The 21,255-nt window shown below is 43.9% G+C and overlaps 1 protein-coding gene, 1 non-coding gene and 2 pseudogenes across 2 annotated transcripts in view; 2 read left to right on the top strand and 2 right to left on the bottom strand.

Annotated features, from left to right (window-relative positions):
* Positions 1-512: 512 nt before the first annotated feature.
* Positions 513-1,542, bottom strand: LOC109679608 (protein SGT1 homolog pseudogene; annotated as a pseudogene).
* Positions 1,543-3,391: 1,849 nt separating this feature from the next.
* LOC141424888 (proteasome maturation protein pseudogene) lies at positions 3,392-5,241 on the top strand (annotated as a pseudogene).
* A 10,194-nt stretch (positions 5,242-15,435) lies between these two features.
* LOC141425214 (U6 spliceosomal RNA) lies at positions 15,436-15,541 on the bottom strand. Its single transcript, XR_012450302.1, has one exon. It is a non-coding gene; the product is annotated as a U6 spliceosomal RNA (small nuclear RNA).
* A 3,773-nt stretch (positions 15,542-19,314) lies between these two features.
* The window catches only part of Rhbdl2 (rhomboid like 2), a 41,711-nt gene continuing 39,770 nt past the window's right edge, over positions 19,315-21,255 (top strand). The window contains exon 1 of the mRNA XM_074080523.1: positions 19,315-19,689. The gene's annotated coding sequence lies outside the window, so the exon portion shown is untranslated. The remainder of the gene's footprint in view (positions 19,690-21,255) is intronic.

The raw sequence follows: 21,255 nt of genomic DNA on the forward strand, positions 1-21,255 counted from the left end.
CTTGCCCAGCATGGGCAAGGCCCCGTGTTATCCCTAGCACAGAAGAAGAAGAAAAGGGAGAGGGGAGGAGAAGGGGAGTAAGAAGAGGAAGAAGAAGAAATTTCATGCTTGTCTTTAGTTTTTCTTTCTTTCCTTCCTTCCTTCCTTCTTTCCTTCCTTGGGCTTGAACTCAGGGCCTACACCTTGAGCCACTCCACCAGCCCTTTTTTGTGATAGGGTCTTTTGAACTATTTGCCTGGGCTGGCTTCAAACCTTGGTCCTCCTGATCTGTCTCTCCTGAGTAGCTAGGATTACAGACATAAGCCACTGGCACCGGCTTCATGCTTGTCTTTAGGATACTGAATATTTGACTTGGGTGAATATTATTTCATCTGAATTGATCTGGAGAAATACAACTTAGCTGTTCTGCTTATAAACCTCAAAAATAATGTGAAATTAGAAATTAGGGCATTCGGTCAGAATTTTATTTTACTTTATTTATTTATTTATTGGTGATAGCAATAAATATTTATTTAGTACTTTTTCCATTCCATATCATCAGGAGGATTGATTTCAACTTTCCTTTTACCTACGTCTGACCAGTTGGTACTCAAAACTGTACCACCAGACTCCATAAATGATTTGTTCATGGCACGTTTCACTTCATCAGAACCATCTGAGTAAATCTGCTGAAATAATTTGTTTAAAGCTGCATCACCCTCCAACTTCTCATTCTTTTCTTCTTCTTTGATTTCACCAACCAATTTATCCCAATTTCTTGTGTAATGAGATGATGATGGATATAGATTCTTCACATCTGCTATGAACTGTTTTGGTGTAGGCATGTCTCCTTGCCCCTCTAGCTTTTCCCATCTCACAGCCTCGGGCTTTTTCATTTTAATTTCAATCTTTGTTGAAAGTACTTTAAATGTGCTCTGTTCTGGTATTATAGGATGAAGCAGTCTCAGTTTCAAATTGTAATTCTCTCCAGAAGAAAGTTTCACCAAAGCAGACAACTCTTTTTCAGAAAATTCCATATTTATATCATTCTTCTGCACATTCTTGATCATAAGTGTAATGATTACTTGAGATTCTGTTTGATACCAGTCATACTTGATTTTTGACTGACTCTGTTGAGATGTAGACTGATTCCTCACAGAGACCAGTCCATTCTGAGCTTCCTGGCACTTTTTAATCCAGACAGTAAAATCTCCATCTGCACTTAATTTCTGTCCTTGTGTAAAAGTTTCTAGAGCAGCAGTGTAGTTTCTTTCATGGTATTCGCAAATCCCTTTTCTCAGTATAGCAGTAGAATTATTTGGATTGAGTTCAAGAGACTTCTTTGCATCAGCAACAGCATCACAGTATTTCCCAAGAAGAATGTGACAGTAAGCTCTTTGACAATAATACTGTGCATCATATGGATTCTGTTCCAAAGCCTTAGTCAGCTCCTCTAACGCCGCCCGGGGGGTCCTCGTCCATCAGAGCATCTGAGCAGCTCTGGAAAAACCGCTGGGTGGTTGCAGGTCCTGCTGCAGCCGCGCCATCCCTAACAGCCACCATTTGTGCTCCCTAAGCAGGCACTACGGCAGCTACCAGCTCCGCCGCCGCCCAAGGGGAAACTTCTGGCTCGGTCAGAATTTTAAAAATGACCCATACTTTTTTCTTTTAAGTTGCTATTGGATTAATTGCTATATTTAGCATTTACCCTTAAGGTTGGTAAAAAACTGGGGTTTTTAGACAAGCTTTCTTCTAGGAGGTGCAGGTGTCTCTTTCACTTCAGATGTTGAGTCTTACTGGGGATTGCTTTCCCCACCTAATTTTGTAAGACAGGTATGTCCATCTGCAGGTCAGCTGTGATTGGACACGCTAAATGAAAACCACCAGAACCTCCAGAACCCAGACAGATGGTTAATACAGAACACCTGGCAGCCAGAAGCTGGAGTGCTGGTACAACAAACTCTCTGGGCTACAGCAGAGGTGGAAGGTTCATTCAGACTGATGTGAACAATGGAGACTTACATCAAGTTGTATTGCCTAGTCTTCTGGAAGTGCTTTCAACCATACAGAAAATACATTCGAGGCTTAAGGACACCTTGCAAATGTTTTCTTCTCTAACCCAAATTCCGAAAAGAGCCAACTGCAGTTTCCCCTTCATGTGGTAGGGATTCCACTGGACATCAGTTGACATTATTGCCACCAAGTTGTCTGAATCAATCAGCTTCTGTCACAGTTTGGCCAGGAGGGATTTGGATTCGAGTCAGGTCTCAATATCTGATATCATTATATCAATGATAACGTCAGAAACTGTAGAGCAGCTAGGACTGATTTAAGTCAATGGTGACTCATGACCAACCAAGGCTGGTTAATAAATTCAGCAAAGATCCAAGAGCTTGTGCAAAATGCTAATTTTTTTTAGAAAACAAATAACCTAGATGGGAGCCACATGGAATATCCCCCAAGCAGCTAAAAAGTAAATTGCCATCACTACCCACTTCTAGGACCAAACAAGAAGCCCATCATTTAGTTGTTCGGTTTAGATTTTGGAGAACATCAGAGAATATTGCTGGCTCCATCTATAAGACACTCTGAAAGAAAGCTGTACTTGTGTGGAGATCTGAACAAAAGCAGGTAGACCACATTTTTTTTTGGTGGTACTAGGGTTTGAACTTAGGTCCTCATGATTTGTTAGGCAGGTACTTTACCAATTGAGCCACTCTGCCAGCCCTGTTTTACATTGGGTATTTTTGAGATAGGATCTTGAGAACTTTTTGCCTGGGCTGGCTTCTAACGGTGATCCTCCTGATCTCTGCCTCCAGAGTAGCTAGGATTATAGGCGTAAGCCACAGTGCCCAGCAGGCTCATCTGATTTGCAAAAGGCAGTAGCTCTCTCAGAGCCTTTGGAACCATATGATTCTCACTCAGTTGTGATTGTGGAAGTGTCTGTTATACTCAGGAAGACCACAGTTTATCTCTCCAAAAAAATTTTAAATTATTTTAGTTTTTTTGAAGCAAGGACATGCTGTGTAGTCCAGTCTGGCCTTGAACTCCAGATCCTCCTGCCTCAGCCTCCTGAGTGCTGGGATTACAAGCAGGACTTACCTTGTCCTGCTCACACTGCCGTTCATAGCCAAAGCTCATGAGCGCCTCCCAGGGGCAGCTACTGGGATTTTGGATCAGGACATTTCTAAAAGTTGCTTCCCAGAACAAACCATTTGTGAGACAATTACTATTACTAACTTGTTACTGGCATTCATTGAGTTTGCCTCAATGACAGAAAGACCTAATTACGAAACCTCAGATACCCGTAATGTCTTAGGCAATGTCAGAGAAACACTGATGAAGAACGAAGTCCCAGAAATGTTCCAGAATAAAGTGTAAATTGTTTACACAGGTGCGTGCAATCAGGAGAATGCAAGGAGACACTGGCTGTACTTACAAGCAGGGAACAGCATTGGGATTGTCCCAGGAACTGCCAGAGGACACAGATGGACAGTGCCCTGTGAACAGCTCAGGACCAAAGGCAATTCCCAGGTGAATAGACAAAGTCTAGTTTGGAAGCTGCTACAGTAAGGCCGGCTGATGGGAAGACCTTGATTGAAGAAGGTAAGACTAAATCAGCTCAGTGGGTGGAACTGCATGCTGTTTTCCTAGCTGTGACATAAGAAGCGAACAATGGTGAAAGACGCTGTGTGTAGGATTTACTGACTAACGGGCCATAGTCAAGGGTCAGGTAGACACAGACAATGGAAGTTAAACTATGCCCCCTGTATGGGGCACAGCCATGTGGAAATTACTGGTAATTTAAGGCACTCATTAAGTAGGATATGCCAGTGCTTATCAGAAGAACTCCCTTCCAGATTCAGAAGGGAATAGGATAGAGTGTTTCTTTCCTCTCCTCCCCTCTCCTTCTTTCCTCTCCTATCCCCTTTCCTCCCCTTCTCTTCCTTCCTTCCTTTCTTTTTCCCCTGGGGATTGAATCCAGCACCAAAAGGTGATTGGAACCTCTCAGTGGGACCTTTTGGTGGGCTCCCTCACAGTGGCCATATGGGCTCGCGGAGGGGAAGGGGAAGCTGCAGTAATACAGAGATAGGTCGAAATGCTCCCTTTGCACCATCAGAGGCACAAATGCCAAAAAGTAGCTCTGCCAATCAAAGAGAGAGAGACAGGCTGCAGGTGGCTCTAGGGAGATCCTCCAAGGGGAAGGCTGGCAAGTGGATTCCACTAGACCAATGCCAGTTGCCATGGGGGGCTGTAAATGGGTCCAGGCAGGAAGAGATACTCCATACTGCTTTGCACAGCCAGAGATAGATACAAAGGCCAAAAATACCATTAAACATTTGGAGCAGAAGCTACTGCACCACTCTGGAGCTCTGAGATAGATTTCATCAGGTCAAGGGATACACTTCAGGACCCATAGTGCCCAACAGTGGGCGAGTAATACTACATCAAATGGACATGCCGTGTTGTGTGCCATCCTCGAAGTCAGGGTGGAAAATTCGAGTGATGGTTGAAACATTCGAGGTCTCATTGTGGAGATAAAGGCCTGGTGGGAGCCAGGTTGAGAGGCTGTTCCCAGAACAGGCTGAAGGTGAACACCAGAGGACTTGGGTATCAGCTAAAGGACGGTATTCCAGTTACTGAACTTTCAGCAAGTGGGCCTTTTGAAACTCACTTTGAAAACCTGTCTTCAGAAAGGTTTTCTTATTATTGCTCGTGCTCTCTCTTTAACAAAATTAGAGATGGGGCAGGGTAGTTTCTGCCAGGTATCGAGGGGGTAGGGGAGGAGAGGGAGGGGGCGGGGGGGGGAGAGTAAGGGAGGGAGTGGGCGAAGGAGGGAGAAATGACCCAAACGCTGTATGCACATATGAATAAAATAAAAATTAAAAAAAAGAAATAAAAAAAAAAGAAAAGATGGGGAGGCATGTTAAAAAAAGAAAGCTTTTCTTGTGTGGAAAATGCCTTTGCCAAGTCATCCTCTTGAATTAGCAGAAAAAAATTTTTAGCTCAACCAAGATAAAATGAATTTTTCCATGGAGGAAAATCCAGAGTCTATTTGTTCCACTGAACTTACAAATGGAATTCAAGGTAGGGTAGCAGGTTCAGCCTCTTCCATTTCTTTTAAGCTTAAACCTTTCACTGGATATTTTGAGGGGCAATGTTGAAACTATTGGATTTGAAGATGTCCTCAGTGATCCATCACAAAGTGAGCTAATGTGTGGACCACACTTGATGGTGGAATATAAACTCGGTTTCCTATGATGCATAGTGTGCTGGTCATGACTCAGAGGGGCTGCATCTTGTGATAGATGTCTTTTTGTTGTGACTTGGTATGTACAAAATTAAAGTACTGATATATGAAAAAAAAAGGCATGGTGGATCCCCTTGCATGCTTCCACAGTTGTGTGCTCACATTCAGGATGAGTGACAGAGTATGGTACTACAGGACAAAGTTGGAAGTTAGTTTAATTATTGTTTGTTTGTTTGTTTATTTATTTATTGAGACAAGGTCTTGCTATGTAGTCTAGGCTGGCCTTGAACTGACTTTGCAGCCCTGGCTGGTGTGGAACTCATTATCCTCCTGCCTCAGCCTCCCCAGTGCTGGGATTACAGGTGTGTATCACAATACCTGGCTCTTTTATTATTTAACACACATCCCAGAGCTTCCTACAGGAAGGATTTTTAGGCTTAATTTACATGAGGATATTAAGATACTGATGAAATTTCAGTTCCGTGGTAGCTTCTGTGTACTTTTTTTTTTGTGTGTGAGATTAGGGTTTGAACTCTGAGCTTCACACTTGCAAAATTGGGTGCTCTACCACATGAGCTACTCTTTCACTCCACTTTACTCTGGTTATTTTGGAGATGAGGGTCTCAGTGAACTATTTGCTTGGGCTGACCTCAAATCTCAATTCTCCTGATCTCAGACTCCCAAGTAGCTAGGATTATAGGTGTGAGCTACCAGGGCCCGGCTTGTGTACTATTTTTTTTCCAGACAGGGTTCCTCTAGGCAGCCCAGATTGGCCTTAAATTCACTATCATTCTGCCTCAATGTCCCAAATGCTGAGATAATAGGCATGAACCACCATACCTAGCTTTCTATGTTCTATTTTGCATGTAACTTATATGTAATGAGTCTAGTAGAATTCTTTTTTTGGGGGGGGTAGAACTGGGGTTTGAACTCAAGGCTTCAAGCTTGCAAAGCAGATAGTCTACCACTTAAGCCACTTTACCAGCCCTGCCTTTTGGATTTTGTTTTTTGAGGTAGGATCTTGTTAACTTTGCTTTGGCTGGCCTTAGAATTTATAATCTTCCTGCCTCTGTCACTGGAGTAGCTGGGATTTTAGTCATGTACCACTACACCTGGTTTCAATCTTCTTAATTCTTTAGTCTCTCTTCCTCCATTGTAGATACACATTAATTTCCAGGTTACTATATCAGAGTAGCCTGTGGCTAAGTAAGAGGCAAATACCTGTTTTCAAAATAGTTCAAGATCTCTGTGGTTGCTGGCAGAGTGGCTCAAGAGGTAGAGTGCCTGCCTAGCAAGTGTGAGGCCCTGAGTTCAAGGTCCAGTACCACCAAAAACAAATCTCTGTAGTAGGCAGCCCCCTTGCCTGGTGATACTCATGCCCTTGGGTAGTCCTTTCATATGAAGTAAAGGTTGACTGAGATTAACAGAATACTTCAGAAGTCACTGTAGTGACTCCTAAAACCAACTCATAAAAGCCACTGCCTCCTTTGCCTTTGTCTCTGGAATAACTCACTGTTCGAGGATACTTAGTTGCCCTAGGAGAGATAGCACAGAGATGACCTGAGGTCTCCTGGCAGGAGCCAGTACTAGCTGGCCACCTTGTGAGTCAGTGAGTCACTTGGAGGCAGATTAGACCTGTAGCCTTGTGAGAGGCTCCAAGCCAGAACTGTCCAGGGAAACACTTTGAATTCCTGACCCACAGAAACTATGCATAGAATAGTTTATTGTTGTTTTAAGACACTAAATTTTGGGTAATTCATTAAAGAGTAAATAGGTTATTTATATAATCTAACATATATAACAAAATACTTTTGTTATATTTTTGCAAATATAACAGAAATTTATCTGGTAAGATTTTATTAAGCAATATATTTACTTTCTCTTTTTTTCATTGTTCTCTTTTTTTTTTTTTTTTTTTTTGTGGTGCTGGGGATTGAACTCAGGGCCTCATGATTGCTAGGCAGGCACTCCATCACTTGAGCCATGCTCCCAGCCAATGCATTTATTTTAAAAGTAAATTGGCAAGAACTATCCTTTTTAGTCCTCAACGCTATTGCTATAGGGCATTGCTAGAGTTGCAGGATGGCATGCTGACTGGCATGTTACGGGAAAGAGGTCAGACAAGTTTGGGAAGTGCCAGGTGAAGCAGAGTTGGACAGACTTGTTTGTTTGTTGTAGGACTTCTTTGAGCCATCAGTATGCTAGCATGTCCTGTGTCTTCAAGAAGATTTGAGATCTTCAGCCTTTCCCCAAACTTATTCAACTGAGAAATCCTACTTTAAGAACTATCTCATGAGATTAGAGATTGTGGGATATACTTGGAACACTCGAGTAAGGAGCAATGACCCACAGGTGTACTGTCCCCAGTGTAAAACAACTCCCTTGTATATCACACTGTCAATTTTTTTTGAGGGGAGGAGTTGGTACAGGGGTTTGAACTCAGGGCCTGGTGCTTGCTAGGCAAGTGCTGTACCACTTGAGTCACTCTGCCAGCCCCTCAATGTTGATTTAATTCACAGATAATAATCTGTTCAAGATCACTGAAATCTTGCAAGAAAATAAGAGATCATGCCAGGCACTGGTGGCTCATGCCTGTAGTCCTAGCTACTCAGGAGGCAGAGATCAGGAGGATCACGGTTAGAAGCCAGCCTGGGCAAGTAAGTCTGTGAGACCCTATCTCAAAAAACCCAACACAAAACAGGGCTGGTGGAGTGGCTCAAGGTGTAGGCCCTGAGTTCAAACCCCAGCACTGTAAACAAACAAACAAAACAAAAACAACAACAAAAAAAGAAAATAAGATAATAGCTGGGCATGTTGGTACATACCTGTAATCACAGCATGCCAGAGGCTGAGGCAGGAGGATTAGGAGTTCCAGACCAGACTGGCCTAAGTAGCAAATTCCTAGCTCAAAAAAAAAAGAGAAAGAAATCAAATAAAGGATGTGTGGAGGGGACCAGAAAAAGAAAGAAAGACAGGAAGAGCTATTATGAACAATCTAAGAGTAAGGAAGATCTTAGCCAAAGGTGGAAGTGCAGAAACTACAAAAGAAAAGAAAGACCCAGTTGACTAACGATTAAACACTGTGAGTGGTATACATACATCAAATCATCACATTGTAACACGTAAATATGTGCAATTAGTATGCATCAAAAAAATCAAGAGTGGGTGTGGTAGTACATACCTATAATTCCAGCACTAGGGAGGCAAAGGTGGGAGGATTGAAAGCTTGAGGACAGCCTGGGCTATGTAGCAAGTCCTGGTTTTCAAATAAATAAACAATTAAAAAAAGTAAAAGACCATTGTGAGGGTTGGATGTGGCGACTTACACCTATAAACCTAGCTCCTGAGGGGGCAGAGATCGGGAGGATTGTGGTTTGAGGCCAGCCTGGGCAAAGTTAGTGAGACTCCTCATCTCAATTAATAAGCTGAGTGTGGTGGTACACACCTGTCATCCTAGCTACTAGGGAGGCTCTAGGTTGGAGAATGGAGGTCTGAGGTCAGATGGAACAAAAACTAAATGCTACCTAAAAGAGCAAAAAAGGGCTGGGAGTGTGGCTCATGGGAGGCCTGTCTAGCACGTGCTCTGAGTTCAAATCCCAGCATTGAAAAAATATTATGAGTTAGTGAGGACTAGATTAGAAAAGATACATACTTTTGGGGGAGAGAGGGTAGGGTAGAGGGGTGGGGGGGTGCGGAGAAATGACCTAAACAATGTATGCACATGTGAATAAATGAATAATTTAAAAAAAAAGAAAAGATACATATTTTTAATTTTGAGGGTTATAGATAGAGACTTAATATTTGTAATGTAAAGACATCTTTCAAATTGATAAGAAAGAAGAAAAGCTGGGTACCAGTGGCTCACACCTATAATCCTAGCTACTTGGGAGGCTGAGATGAGGAGTATCATGGTAAGAGGCCAGCCTGGGCAAATACTTCTCAAGACCCCCATTTCCAAAATAACCAGAGCAAAATTAACTAGATGTTTGGCTCAAGCAATAGAGTGCCTGATTTGTGCACCTGCTTTGTAAGCTCAAAAACCTGAATTCTAACTCTAGTCCCATCAAGAAAGAAAGAACCTAAAAAAAAGTGGACAAAAGACACAAAGAAGCAATTCATAGAGATGCAAATCCCACTGGTCTTATCTATCTGAGGAGATGTTCAAGTTCAGATGGTAGAGGAGTGTAAATTAAAGTACGATGAGATACCACATTACAGAGATGTTAAGAATATAAGTAGCTCCTGTTGCTGGAAGGGCGTGAGGGGAAAGGAATCTCATGTATTGCCAGTATAAATTGTTTCACTCTTTTTGGAAAGCTATCTGGTTGTATCTTTTAAAATTAAATATATGCAGCTAGTGATCTATACAAATAAAATCATTCCTACATAGAACAAGTGTGTAAGTCTGTATGCTCATTTTCTAGGGCTGCCTGGACAAAACACCACAGACTGGATGGATTGAAGCAATGAACCTATTTTCTCTCAGTCCTGGAGGCTGGAAGTCAAGATCAAGGCTCAGACAGGTCTGGTTCCTCCAGAGGCCTCTCTCCTTGGTTTGCAAATGGCTGCCTTCTTTCTGTGTGCTCACATGGCCTTTTCATTGTGCAGGAATATCCCTGGTGTCTGTCCCTCCTCATCTACAGACATCACCCTTGTGACTTCATTTATCTTTAATTACCTCTTTTTTTTTTTGGCTGTACTAGGGTTTGAATTCAGGGCTTCCACCTCAAAAAAAACCTGTTTTTTGTGAAGCGTTTTTTTTTTCAAGATAAAGTCTTGTGAACTGTTTGCCTAGGGCTGGCTTTGAACTGTGATCCTCTTGATCTCTGCCTTCTGAGTAGCTAGGATTACAGGCGTGAGCCACGGGTACCTGGCTAAGCCCCTGAGTTAAAAAAAAAATAATTGCGAGTTAATAGATGCTCTTACTAGAGTAGAGGAGAGTTCTCACTGCTCTAAATTCTCCCTAACATTTAAACAGACCTTTTTTTTTGGGTGGTACTGGGATTTGAACTCTGGGCCTGATGCTTGCTAGGCAGGTGCTCTATCACTTCAGCCACTCCACTTGTCTAACACTTAATACGGTCAGACTTAATTGTTTTCAATACAATGGATGCAAAATGATTAGGAGATGAGCAATACGCAGTGTGTACATATGCTGAACCATCCCATGGTGTTCCACAGGTCTGTGAAATAGTTATACCAATTGAAAAAATAAAAATTAGTGCTCAGGGCGGCTCGTGAGATGACCGCCTGAGCCCAGGAATTTGAGACTAGTTGGGCAACATAGGGAGACTCCATCTCAAAAATAAATAAATAAATAAAATTAAAGTTAAAACAATAGTATCTCGGACTGGAGGTGTGACTCAAGCAGTAGAGTGTCTGCTTTGTAAGTGGAAAGCCCTGAGTTCAAATCCCAGGCCCACCAAAAACAAACTAACAAAGCAATAGTGTCTCTTTCGGACTTTAGGACCTTTCTGAGGAATGGTGCGGTTGGGAATCCTTATGTATGTTTACTGGCCGTTGATGTTTTCTTTCTTATCAAATGTCTTTTGCTCATTTTTCTTTTCATTTTCTCTCTCTGCAGTACTGGGGTTTGAACTCAGGACTTTGTACTTGGCTAGGCAGGTGTTCTATCACTTGAGCCATGTCTCCAGATCCCTTTTCCTTCTCTTTTTTTTTTTATGAAAAGATATTAATTTTCTTTTCTTTTTTATCTGTGCTGGGGATTGAACCCAGGGCCTTACCCATGCTGAGCAAGTGCTCTACTGCTGAGCGGTACCCCTAACCCCAAGATGTTACTGATCAGGGTTTTTCTTTTGACATGGGGTCTCACTGTGTTGCCAGGCTGGTCTCAGTCTCCTGGGTTCAAGAGAGCCTCTCTCCTTCTGAGTGCTGGGATCATGGACTTGTTCCACCACACCCAGCCACAAAGATGTTAATTTCAATGTGGTTGAATTTATCAGTCTTTTCCTTAAGGGTATGTGTAAACTGAAGTTCTCTGAAGAAGCCACATCTACATTAACAACCTTGGCTTATTGGAACATCATGACTGTGGAGAGATGGAATGGGTAAGTTGACAACCAAAATTATCTAGGGTGATCTCAGTCCCTTTAATAGCCATTTACTTTCAACCTCTGTAAATGACTTAACGGCCTCGTGACTACTAGGTTGTGACTCTTGGAATGTATCCTTAAGCCTAGCAAACCTCCAGTCCCCACCATGCCAAAGCCAACAGTGCAATGGGATTGCAGCTGAAACCTAGACAAGAGTTCTCGACTTGCTATAGCCCGTCTACCTAATGCCCCACCAGCACAGTTATCAGATGACTTCCATAAATATCATAAATGAGTTCTGGGATTATAGGCCACCATGCCCAACTCTTAGGCTAAAGTTGTTTTCAGAATTAAAACAACAGAACCAGGAGTCAGAAGTTGGTGGAAGGAATCAGGTTTATTCAAAGCTGACACTGAAGAAGACAAAAGGTCCTTTTTTTTTTTACCTCAAATCTCTATCTTAGGGTATTCAGTGACTTGAAGGGCTTTTATAGGGAAAAAAAGGGGTACAGTGAGACGATGGCAGGAACTCCCTATGCTAGGTAAGATCGTCCTCTCAGAGCACATTTTCTGTCTCCTCTTCTTTCCAAATGTAAAGGATCCAGACCTTGACCTCTAGGGGCCATCATCTGTATTTTCTTTTCAGAGAAGAACATTGCTTCTTTGCAGGGTAATCCATATAAAATGAAGAGAGGAGGGGCGCATTACAGGGGCCTATATTTATTTGGTTTTTGTTTTTTATTTTGAGACATGATGTTGATATGTAAGCCCAGGCTGGCTTCAAACTTTTTTTTTTTTTTCCTCTTCTGGGGTTTGAACTCAGGGCCTCAGGTTTGCTAAGCAGCCCTGAGCCACTCCACCAGCCCTGCGTCTTCTTCTTGATTGTTGGGATTACAGGCCTGCACCACCACTCCTGGCTTAATTACTCTAACTTGATGAGTTAACGAAAGTAAACACAATGCCCAGCATATGGTAGACATTGTATATGCAGTTGCTTTGAGTATTATGACTTCAATTATGACAGTGTTTGGTAGAGCATATCCCCCTGAGTTCAAACCCCAGCACTGCAAAAAAAGAAAAAAATTGATTGTAGGTAATGTTATAGTTTTTGAAAATAGTCAGTATGTACTGGAGATTGAACTCAGAATCTTGAACCACTTGAGCCACGCTCCCAGTTGTCAATAGTATTTTCTTAAAAAGTTACAATAATTCCTTTTGAAAACATCTTTATATTATAATAATTTCTGGGCTTTTTAGTTTTTTCGTAGTACTGGGATTTGAACTCAGGGCCTCAGACCTTTTTTGTGATAGGTTTTTTTCGAAATAGGGTCTTCTGAACTATCTGCCTGGGGCTGGCTTTGAACCTCAGTCCTCCTGATCGCTGCCTCCTGAGTAGCTTTGGATTACAGGCATGAGCCACTGGTGCCCCACTGAATTGTTTTTTGATATTGATCTTAAATCTGGGAAATGTACTACGCTCTTAGTATTTCTTGATTCAAAAAGTTGTAAAGAAAATGGATGAAACTGGAAATCTATGTTGAATGAGATTAACCAAGCTCAAAAACCAAATATCTTTGCTAGGATTCGTATGAGAGAGAGAGAGAGAGAAGAAAGAAAAAGGGCTGGTGGAATGGCTCAAGCAGTAGCATGCCTGCCTAACAAGTGTAAGGCCCTGGTCTCAAACCCCAGTGCTGGAGTGTTGCTCCCATTTCCTGCATGGGAAACAGGAAACGTCTCTTCTCTCTCTCTCTCTCCCCCTACCCCATTGTTCTCACTCTAGAGACAACCCACTTTTAATCTGTTGAAAGTATGTCCCTTTCCTAATAAACTTTACTGTTACTTTTACTAAATAAAACCCCCAAAACTAAAAAAAAGACAATAAAAAAACACTGCTGCCAAAAAAGAAAGAAAGAAGTCAAATATTGCATGTTCTTGTTCATTTGTGGAATCTGTACCTAAAGTGATGGTGATGGTGATGATGATGGGACGTGAATGTGAGGGGGGAGGCTCAGGGGGATGGGGGGAAGAAAAGGATGCTGAGACGTGAAGGGAGCTGAAGTATAGTGCGTGTATATATGCATATATGTGTATATACGAACCCCATCAAACTGTTTGAGAAAGGGAGGACTGAGAATATAATGGAGGGGGTGAACTTGTTGAAAGTCCACTATATACATCTATGTGATAATCATAATGAAACTCCCTTGTATTATTATTATTATTTATTTTTTGTGTGGTACTGGGGTTTGAACTCAAGGCCTACACCTTGATCCACTCCATCAGCCCTCTTTTGTGATAGTTCTTTTGAGATAGGGTCTCAAGAACTATTTGCCGGGACTGGCTTTGAATCTCAATCCACCTGGTCTCAGCCTTCTGTGTAGCTAGGATCACAGGTGTGAGTCACCAGCTCCTTATATTATTAATGTATGCTAATTAAAAAATATAATTAAACTATTAAAAAGTAAATTATATCTGAGGGGTGATTTTTACATACAAGCATATTATATGCAAATGGTTGGTTCTGTTTTTCCTTTCCAGCACTTTTTAAAGGAACTTTCTCCCCCACCTCCAGGGCCTTGCACATGCTAGGTTAAGTGCTCTACCGCTGAGCTATACCCTGTCCTCTTTTTCTTTTTTCGAATGCAGTCTGTTATTTACAGTGTAATATGGGATAGAAATGGCAATGACAGTCATTTCTGTCTTGTTGCTGATTCTAAAGAAAAAAAAGTGCTTACACTTTTTCTCCATTTGTGACTGCAGGCCCCTAAGAGGGCCTCCAGTATCCTTGCCACTTGACCTTCACTCCCATGTATTGTGTCCTCCCAGAGCAACTCAAGGCTATTCTGGTGATGGTAGACAGAATGCCGTGACTTCAAGGCTGGATTATACAGAACACTGCAGCTTCCACACCAGTATACTGGATTCCTCACTTGGGTAAACCAACCACCATGTGTGTGTACACAGGCAGCCCCAAGTAGAGGCCCATGAGAAATGGAGCAGCCTACCACCCATGGCAGCCAGTACCACCTTGCCAGCAATGTGACTGAGCCCCCTGGAAGGTGTATCTGATGTCCTAGTCAGACTTCTGGCTGGTCCCCAGTCAGAACCATCCCACCAAACTGCTCCTGAATTTCTGCTCCACAGGAATATGAATAAAAATAAATATTTGTTGTTTTAAGTAACTAAGTATTAGGGGTGGATTTACCTGTAGTTCCAGCTATTTGGAAGGCTGAGGCAAAGGGTCATGAGTTAGAGGTCAGCCTGGGCAAGTTTTCTGAAACAGGGTCTCACTATATAGCCCAGGCTGGTCTTGAACTTGCTATGTCCCAAGCTGTCCTGGAACTCTAGATCCTCTGAGCTCCAAATTCCCACCTCCCAAGTGCTGGGATTATAAGCATGAATCACTATGCTCACCTTCCATTCAAATAATTTTCCTTTTTATTTGCGGTGCTGGAGACTGAACCCAGGACCTTGCACTTGCCAAGAAAGTACTCTATCTTGAGCTACATCCCCATCTCCTCATTCAAATAATTTTCTTTTCTTTCTTTTTTCTTTTTTGTGTGTTCTCTCCCTCCCCACAATATTATTATGCAGCCATCACTACTGTATATAGCTAGCTATAGTTTTGGTGGTACTGGGGTTTGAACTCAGGGCCTCACACTTGCTATGAAGATGCTCCACCACTTGAGCCACTCCAACAGCCCTGTTTAGTGATGGGTTTTTTGAGATAGGGTCTCTTGAACTATTTGCCCGGGCTGGCTTTGAACTGTAATCCTGATCTCTGCCTCCTGAGTAGTTAGGATTACAGGCGTGAGCCACCAGTGCCTGGCTACTACTGTGTTTTTTTTTTTTTTTTTTTTATAGAAATATACTTTATTTATTTGGTAGTACTGGGGTTTGAACTCAGGTCCCCACACTTACTAAGCAGGTGCTCTACCACTTGAGCCATTCTACCAGCTCAACTACTGTGTATTTTTAAAACTTTTTTTCCCCCAGTACTGGGGCTTGAACCCAGGGACTTCCTTGAGCATATAAAGCAAAGGCTCTACCACCTGAGCCAAGTCCCCAGCTCTTTTGTTTTGCATTTTGTTTTTTTGAGATAAGATCTCCCTAACTTTGTCTGGGCTGGCAGGCTGGCCTTGAACTTTTTTTTTTTTAATGGAACATTTCATGGATTTGCATGTCTTCCTTGTGCAGAGGCCATGCTAATCTTCTCTGTATCTTCCAGTTTTACTGTATGTGCTGCTCAAGTGAATGCAGGGCCTTGAACTCTGGATCTTCCTGTCTCCACCTCCTGCATGTGCTCTTGAGTTGCTGGATTATGGGCACCACTCCCAGGTTTAAAAACTTTTTAATCACTCCAAAGAGAAACTCTGTAACCATTAATCCATAAATCCCCATTTCCTCCTCCTCCCCACCCTCTCATCACTGGCGATTTCTATTCTACATTCTGACTCATTCTAGATATTCATGTAATATATGCCTTTTTATTATTAATCTTTAGCTTAATTATGTTATGGTCAGAAATTATGATCTGCGTGATACCATGTCTGAAATGTGCTCACATTAGCTTTAAGATGTGAAACAAGTCACTTTCTTCTCTCTCTCTGGTGCTGGGTATTGAACCCAGCTACACCACTCACTGGGGAAAGTGCCACATCTCTAGCCCCACAAGTTAATTTTTATCAATATCAATACGTTCTTCCAAAAATTTGAGATAATGTTCTATTTAAATCCATCAGCTCAAGATTGGTAATTGTGTTATTAAATTGTTTGAATCCTTACTTGATCCATGTTTATTTATTTATTTTTATGGAACTGGGGTTTGAACTCAAGGGCTTTGAGCTTGCAAAGCAGGTGTTCTATCCTCTTGAGCCACACCTCCAGTCCATTTTGTTCTGGTTATTTTGGAGATGGGGTCTCCTGAGCTATTTGCCCAGGCTGGTCTTGAACCTTAATCTTACTGCCTATCACTGCTGACTCAATGTCTGTAATCCTAGCTACTCAGGAGGCAGAGATCAGGAGGATAGTGGTTCAAAGCCAGCCCGAGCAATAGTTCCTTGAGACTCTATCTCGAGAAAAAACCCTTCACAAAAATAGGGCTGGTGGAGTGGCTCAAGTGAAGGTCCTGAGTTCAAGCCTCAGTACTGGAAAAAAAAAGAAAAGAAAAGAAAGGGAGAAGACAGGTTCACTGACTCAAGAGACATGATCTTGTTTAATTCACCACAGTTAAGGGTCAGTCTCTGAATTTCTTTTTTTTTTCAGTACTGGAGTTTGAACTCAAGCTTTAGTTTATTTTTTCAGTGAGGGTCTCTAGCTTTTACCCAGGATCCTCCTATCTCCATCTCCTGAGTAGCCAGGGTTATAGGTATTCACCACCACAGCCAGCCTCAGCCTCTGCATTTTCTAAGCTTGTCAGTATCTCAGAACTAATGATTCACATTAAAGAAGTTTACAGGAAACTGAAAAAACAAAAACCTAAATGCCAATTTATTAGTTTGTAAATATTTAAGAATACATCAGCCTTTCCAAGCTTTGTTTTGCAAACATCTTTTAAAAATCCAAACTCCATGCCAAGTCCTGTTCTGACTGCTGAGAATAGGGAGATAAACAAGACACAGGCTTGCTTTTGAAGAGCTCCCTAACTTGTATGGCATTGAGCGTGGCAGACTCCTTTTTCTCTGAAATCACACAGCTTAGGAAGCCAAATCACGATCAGGAAGCAGCTTGGTGAATATGAAGTCCTAACAAGGAATAGAATGGTAGTGGTGTCTCTCCCAGCCAAGGATATCTAGTTACTAGAGCTGATGTCACACAGCCACCTTACATTGCCTATTGATGGTCTTTGTCCCTCACTGCTGATAACCCTTCTGACAGTGCCTTCCTTCCTCCCTTCCTTTACTCCCTCCCTCCCTCCCTCCCACCCTCCTTTCTTCTTTCCTTCCATATATAATGTCTATTTAAATACATACGTGCAATTTTTTTTAATGGGGTTTGAACTCAGGTTTTCTAGTACATGATAGGCAAGTACTTGAGCCACACTTCTAGCCCACCTCCAGCCTTCTTTCCCTTCTTTCCATAGACATTTTTATCTTTTTTTTTGGCGGTACTAGGTTTGAAGTTAGGGTCTCATACTTGCTCGGCAGGTGTTCCAGCACTTAAGCCACCTGCCAGCCCTTTTTTGTGTTGGATATTTTTGAGACAGGGTCTCACTTTTTTTTGCCTGGGGTGGACTTGAATAGAGAGCTTCCAGATCTCAGCCTCCTGAGTAGCTAGGATTATGGATGTGAGCCCCTGGTGCCATTTTCAACTTATGTAATAGCTCACTCTCTGGTCCTGGATGCTGAGTAGTTGGTGGCCTTCACCTTGGGCCTCACCATACTATTCAGACAGGTCCTGATCTCCCGGATTCCTCACTCCTTCAGGGCCCCTCCTCCTGGCTCTTAGTTGATCTGCATCCCTCAATAAGGCTCTCAAGCCTCCCTCTGTAAACATCTTCACTGTATTGGTCATTTTTCTTTCCTCTCAGCTGTTCTTTCAAACAGTTGACAATTTCCTTCAATCTTTGCCTAGTCTCTTTCTAACTCCTAGCAGGTAACTGTGTCACCTACTTTGGCTAAAAAATGGGGGTGGAGTGCAGCTCCCTCATAGGTAGGTATAATCGTCCTGAAAAAAGCCTCAGTCACCCATCTCCAGTGCCCCACAGCACCTCCTGGGCTCCCCCTGCACCCACGACTCTGCCTCCCAGGGCTGAACTCAGCCTCATGCTTGCTAGGCAGGCATTCTCCTGCTTGAGCCACATCCCCACCCTATTTATTTCTTTATTGTTCCTTTGTTTGCTTGAGGCAGGGTCTTACTCTGTACCTCAGGCTGGTTTAGAACTCCTGATCCTCTCAGCCTTCTGAGTGCTAGGACTACAGGCATGTGCCACCACACCCCACTGTGCCCCAGTTCTCATCTACGTTTGTGTCACTTGAGTCTTGCTCCCTGCTTATTTCGTCTGGAGACTCTGGCTGGGCTCTGGCCTTTCCTCTTGCGTTCCCTGGCTCTGCACACTCACTTGTGTTCCCTACAGTCCTGCCCTACGCCCTCTTTTCTTTTCTTTGTCTAATTTCTACCCTAGTGATCTGGTCTACTCCATGGCATCTATGGCCATTTCTGTGTGACTCCTAAATCTCTTTTCCCAGCTGCCTCCTCATTCCCTCTTCCCCCATCCACACTCACTTGCACCAACGCTGTGCACGACATCCAGAGCTCCCTTGCCTTCTGGCTTCTGGTTGAGTTCAGCCAATGAATCCTAGCCAATGATTAGGAAGGTGGGAGAAGGGGGTGGGTATTTCTTCCTGCTGTGTGCACCACTCCAACAGCTGCTCCTGTCAGGACCCCACCCACAGCGCTAGTTCCACTGGGCTTGGTCAGCAGTCTCTCCTGGGCCCTTCAGATCTGGGGCTTCTTACTGTTGCAGTTTTCTGGATATTCAACATTTCTTCATGGCTTTTTTTAACCTTCCCAGATCTCTGGGTTCCATTCCCAGCCTGGGGGTGGGACTTTGTCACTGTGTTTAAAGCCGACAAAATCTGAGTTCTCTAGTGAGGCACAGGAGGCTGGTCCTTGACGGGACTCTCTTCATTCACAATTCTGAACTTTCTGTGGTTCATCTTCTATGTCATCTTAGAGTTTTCCCAGAACCTGCCCACACAGGGGAGTCCTCCTGGCCCTGCTGCCTGAGTCTTGGACAAGCTCTCTTGGAGTGCTTCAGTCTTTGTCTTGCCAGCAGAGGAGGACGTCACACACCACATTAACCCACCTCTCCATTCTCAGGTCACAAGGCAAACCACTCTCAAAACACACTGAATGAGCCAGGAGCCAAGGCACAACCAGTTTGGAGGACAGAGCCCAATGGGTCCAGGGTCATACCAGCCTGGTGTCCAGTCCCAGGCCTGGCTTCACACCACAGCAGAGTGACAGAGACACTGTTGAGGCCTTTCCCAGAGAGCTGAGAGTGGAAGGCAGAGGCCCAGACACAAAGCAGGAGGGCAGGGCTTGGAGGAGCCATGGAGGGCAGTGCCCAGGAGACACAGCTGGGAGGCTGTCACTGGCTCCCTGGCCCAGCCCAGCAGGCAGAGGGGGAGGACTCATTCATCCAGGGCCAGCCCAGGAGGAGACTGAGAGAGTAGAGCAGGCTGGCCCAGCCCAGCCCAGGCAGCCACCAGGCAGGGAGGGGATTTCCTAGGCTCCCTCCCCCAGGCCGCTCAATCGGAATTTTAGTTCAGGGAGGGACCAAGGGGTACCTGGCAGGGCGGGAGCGTGGAGCAGCAGGGAGCCCCGTTGGCCACTGACACCTGGAATACCGGGACCAGCCTGTGCAGCCTGGGCCACCCCCACCTCGGCCCCTGAGGCACCGAGGTAAGACACAAGCCAGGGCCCTGTGGGGAGGCCTCAGGAGGAGGAGGCTGCAGGAAGCACTGAAGCCCAAAGCTGGCGTGGGACAAGGCAGCAAGGCTGGGGGCTCCCTTGTCATTTCCCTTCACGGAGTGCCTTGGAGTGGCCACTTTGGGTCCTGCAACTTCCATTTTAAAAAGTTGGCAGCGTTTGGGCCAGACGTCTGGGGACCGGCTCCTCTTGGGAAATCGGGGTGGGGGAGATGACCAGGTAATTTCATTCCCCTTCCCTGCCTGTTAATCATTTCTCTCTTTCCATCACATGCTCCCTAGCAGCAGCCCCCCAATTCCCAATTTGTATGGGGGAGGAATGCTGGGGCTGGAACCACATATGCTAGACAAGTGATCTACCACTAAGTACACCCCCAGCTGCATCCCCTAGTTTTCTTCCTCCAACCCAGTCAGTTCCTAGCCCTTGTGCTTTGCCCTGGGGCACTTTGGGGAGACAGCCTGGCTTCTTCCAGCAGGGCAGCTCTTGCAGGGTTTTGCTTCCTCCTTCCTGGTATGTGCACCTCAGGGGTTTCACTCACTCACATTCATTTACTTGTTGTTTGAATGTGAACTTGGATTGTCTGGGTGCTGGGGGACACACAATTTCTGCTCCCCCTGGGAATAAGAAAACTGGCATTTATTCCGGTATATTTAATCACCGTCTATAAGCTAAGGAGGCAGTGTGGCACTGAGACAATGATGTTGGATTCACAGAAAGAGTTGGATTCAGAACGCATGTCTCCTGTTTACTTCTTGAGCCTCAGTTTCCTCATCTATGAAATGGCATTTTTATGACAATAATGGGAACAACATATGCAAAGCACCCTCTGCTCTCTCCTTTGGCTCCCTTCGTGCTGTGCCCCTCCCCCAGCTGGCACCTCCCTGGCCTGATGTTTGTAAAGATGTATAACCCAATCCCTGGCCTGGAAAGCACTTCCTGAACTTGTAAACACAGAACTGGACAGCCAGAGTGAGGTGGGGAGGGGTGGTGAAGGAAGGCAAGAAAAATGAGCTGAAGAGGAGGGGCACCAACTTTTGGTTGGAGGTAGCAATGCTGCCTCAGGGCTGGCCCCAGATCCTCCTGCGGTGTTGCTGATTTTGTACACTCAAACTGTGCAAGTGATGGGAACTGCCAAAGGTTTTGAGACAATTTACGGTGGTGGAGGTGTGTGGTGGTGCAGGACTGTAATCCCAACACTGGGGAGGCTGAGGCAGGAGGATCCAGGCCAGCCTGGACCACATAGGGAGACCCTGCCTCATAAAACAAAAACAAATAAAAAAGTATTATGTCAGGGCTGGAGGAGTGGCTCAAGTTAAAGAGCGCCTGCCTAGCAAGCGTGAGGCCCTGAGGTCAAGCCCCAGTACCACCAAAATTTAAAAAAAAAAAGGAAATCGCTAAAAAAGCATTATCTTATTAAATCATAACCTTTCTATGATATTATTACCATCCCATTTTACAGATGAAATGAAGTACAAACAGGTTAAGAGATTTACCTAAGGTCATATGGCTTACTGATAAATGATGGACCTAGAATTAATA

Source organism: Castor canadensis, chromosome 7, assembly GCF_047511655.1.
Source record: "Castor canadensis chromosome 7, mCasCan1.hap1v2, whole genome shotgun sequence".
Classification (NCBI taxonomy): domain Eukaryota; kingdom Metazoa; phylum Chordata; class Mammalia; order Rodentia; family Castoridae; genus Castor; species Castor canadensis.